Below are 3,274 nucleotides of genomic sequence, written 5' to 3'. Positions count from 1 at the left end.
TGAGAGCCCTGGAAAAAGAAGCATCTCCTAGATCACTGGATTTGCTTCCAGGCTGGCTCCTGCAGCCATATTTCAAGGAATCAACCCTTATGAAGATTCAATCTGGCAACTGCTTCTGCAGCCAGAAAAGACCTGGAAAAGAAAGCTCTCCCCACCAGAATCCTTGGCATTGTCAAATGGTTCAATATTAAAAACAGATACAGTGTTATCAGTGGAAATAACATTAAAAAAGATGCATTATCACCTGTTCTGCTGCTATAGCCTAAAGACCAAGGGACCTTTCCATTTGACTTGCAGGTGAAACCTCCTATATGTTGTGTTTCCCCCATTAGAGCAGAAGCTTCTTGAGAGCAGGAACTTTCTAGCACAGAGATTTTCACTTAGCACATAAAACCTTTTTCATCCATCCATTCACCTATCCATCCACCCACCCACCCATCCATCCATCCATCCATTCATTCATTACCTTTTGAGTATAAAAAGAACCTACTTCAAACTAAGTGACTTAAGTTAGTTTTTCAATCTTCTGAGAGCTAAATCTTGCCCTTTTGTATCTTCCCTTGGCTCAAGACAAATTAAAAAGTTTAAAAAATGAGTTATGAAGCAGAATTATGCTGTTGGTCTGGGTAAAACTCTTAATTTTGTCTTCTCATTAGTATTTTCCCTGGCATCTGGCTTCCAATCCAGCTCACATTTCTCTCTTTCATTAGGTAACTTGAAATTCCTACTCATCATCATCATCATAACAATTCACATTTCAATAGTGCTTTAAGGTTTACAAAATACTTTCCTCAACAACAACCCTGTGAAGTAGGTATTATTGTTCCCAAATATTACTATTCCCATTTTACAGATGAAGAGATGAAGGTTCTTAGAGGAAAACTGATTTGCCCATGGTTATATGCTAGTAAGCATCTGTGGAATTTTTTTTTTGAGACTGGGTTTTCCTATATTGCCCAGGCTAGAAGTATAGCAGCCACTCATTGGCCCTTCCGCACGGCTGATCAGCAAGGGAATTCTGACTTGTTCCATTTCCATCTTTCTTTAGGTAGCCTGGTGGCCTTCTGCTTCTGGAGGCTCACTATATTGGTGTTAAATTTAATGCAAACACCTGATCTATTTTAGCCAAAATGAAGCAAAAAACTCCTGAATTCAAGTGATACACTGGCTTCAGCCTCCCTAGTCCCAAGAAATACAGGCATATGCCACCTAACCCAGAGATGCCACATAATTTGAGTCTAGGTCTGCTAATTCTAGGCTTAGCTATCTTTCTACTATGCTGCAATACATCTCCAATGATCCCCTTACTAACCAGACTGAGGTATTACTAGACTTGCTTTTGCTTATAACAATAACTACAGGACCTTCTGGAGATAAGGCTTCAATACAAAGGAATGATTCTAATAGTAAGAATTTTGGATTTTGTGTCAGTCTTGCAGGAAGTAGTTTGGGACAGGCAGTGGGGGAGAAGAAAAGTGGGAAGCATTGTGTCTCCTACAATAACTTAATCTCTTTGGGCCTCAGTTTCCTCTTTTATAAAATGAAAAGGATGAATTAGATGGTTTTGAGGCTTTTTTTCAGTTATAACATCCTATAATTCTATGAAATCACACTGCCACTCTACTAGCTTTTGGTCCCAGGCTAATTTCCCAGAGCCCCTTCCGCTTATCCCTCCTTCTTCCCACCCACTTGTAGAATTTGCACCAGCAAAGTAGAGGCATATGTGTCTCTGTCCTTGGTACCAGCAGGGTGGTTGAGCTGATGGTCTTCAGTGGGACAGGCTCCTTCCTCTTCCCATTCTCAGGAAAGGAGGAGGGAGCAGAGGGAGGGCTGGCAGTGTCTTTAAGTTTACAGCACTAGGTGCTGGGGGAGAAGGGAGGGGGATTAATTAGAGGTCAAGAGGCAACTGCCACTGCCAGGAGGAGGATTGATTGAAGCTTTTCAGCAGAGCAGGGGGAAAAATCAATTCTGTGTCCCCAGGCTCTGAGTGTGTTTACTATATTCAGAAACTCCCATTAAAAAGTAGATGGCAATTACTGTTGGGCAGCCACCTCTCCATTTCCCCTTTCCTCTGGCTGGAACTTACCTTTTATTTTTCCAGGGCTAAATGGAACTTCTTACTCTGGCTTGGGGAACTCACAAACCCCAGGGACCTTGGGTAGACAGGACAGAGCTAATAGACAACACTAGCCCCAGACCAGACGGTTAAGTTTGTGGATGTTGGCATTCAGTTAACCTCCTCGACCCTTTGGATCCTTTTTGCTCCATCCTAGATCTCAGGCTCTGCCTCTCCTTTTGTCTCTTGTGGCTTGTCATCTCCCATTTGCTTCCTGTCTCTCCCTCTCCTAGATCCTTCTCCCTTAAAATCATCAAATCCCAGAATCTCACAGTTGGACAGGACTTCAGAGTCTATCTATTCCCATCTAACCTAATGGAGAATACCCTCAACAGCATTCCTGTCATAAGCCCACTTTTATAGACTATTAATTATGAAGAAATCATCCTTCCTATGCAATGTAATTTGCCTATTAGAAGTTTCCCCATTGCTCCTAGCGCTGCCTGCTGGGGCCAAGCAGAATGAATCTAACCTTAGCCCCTTGAAAACCCTTCAAATATTTGATGACAGAGATCATGTTCTCCTATCAAACTGGCTTTCTCTCCTTCAGCTTTAATACCTTCAGTTCCTTTAACCTTGCCTTATATGGTACAGTGTCCAGTTGGTTTATCAATTTCTTTCCTAAAATGTGACTCCCTGAACTGAACACAGCACTCCAGATGTGATCAGACCAGAACAGAGGACAGCCAGGTCATCACCTCTCTAATCCTGGGCTTCTTTTAAGGTGGCCTGAGATCACTTTAACTTTTTATTTTTAAATAAGTTTTATTAGTGACTTTTGTGATTACCTCACTTTCATTCCTAGAAATGACTCACCACTTGCCCCTGGCTTAGAAATAAAACTTTCTCTTATAAAAAAGAAAGAGATAGAGAAAAAGAGAAATAGTTAAGAAAGAAAACAAAAACAAAAAACAAAAACAAAAACCAAAACCACCTCAGGTAGTGACCCCATCTGAAATCTACACAATATTCTGTTCTCTATGTCCTCTACTTATGCCAGAGGAAGGTGTATTTTATTATCTGTCATCTGGGACCATTAGTAGTTTTTCAGTTATTCAGGCTGACTTTCTTTTAGTGATCTCTCCATTGACATTGTTGTAGCAACTTACACACTTTCATGGTTTCTATCACATGATTCATTCCCACTGAGTGTGCAGT

This window comes from Vombatus ursinus, unplaced genomic scaffold (genome assembly GCF_900497805.2).
Source record: "Vombatus ursinus unplaced genomic scaffold, bare-nosed wombat genome assembly UNPS02014811.1, whole genome shotgun sequence".
Taxonomy (NCBI): Eukaryota; Metazoa; Chordata; class Mammalia; order Diprotodontia; family Vombatidae; genus Vombatus; species Vombatus ursinus.
The sequence above is the reverse complement of the archived record's forward strand: the minus strand, read 5'-3'. Positions refer to the sequence as shown.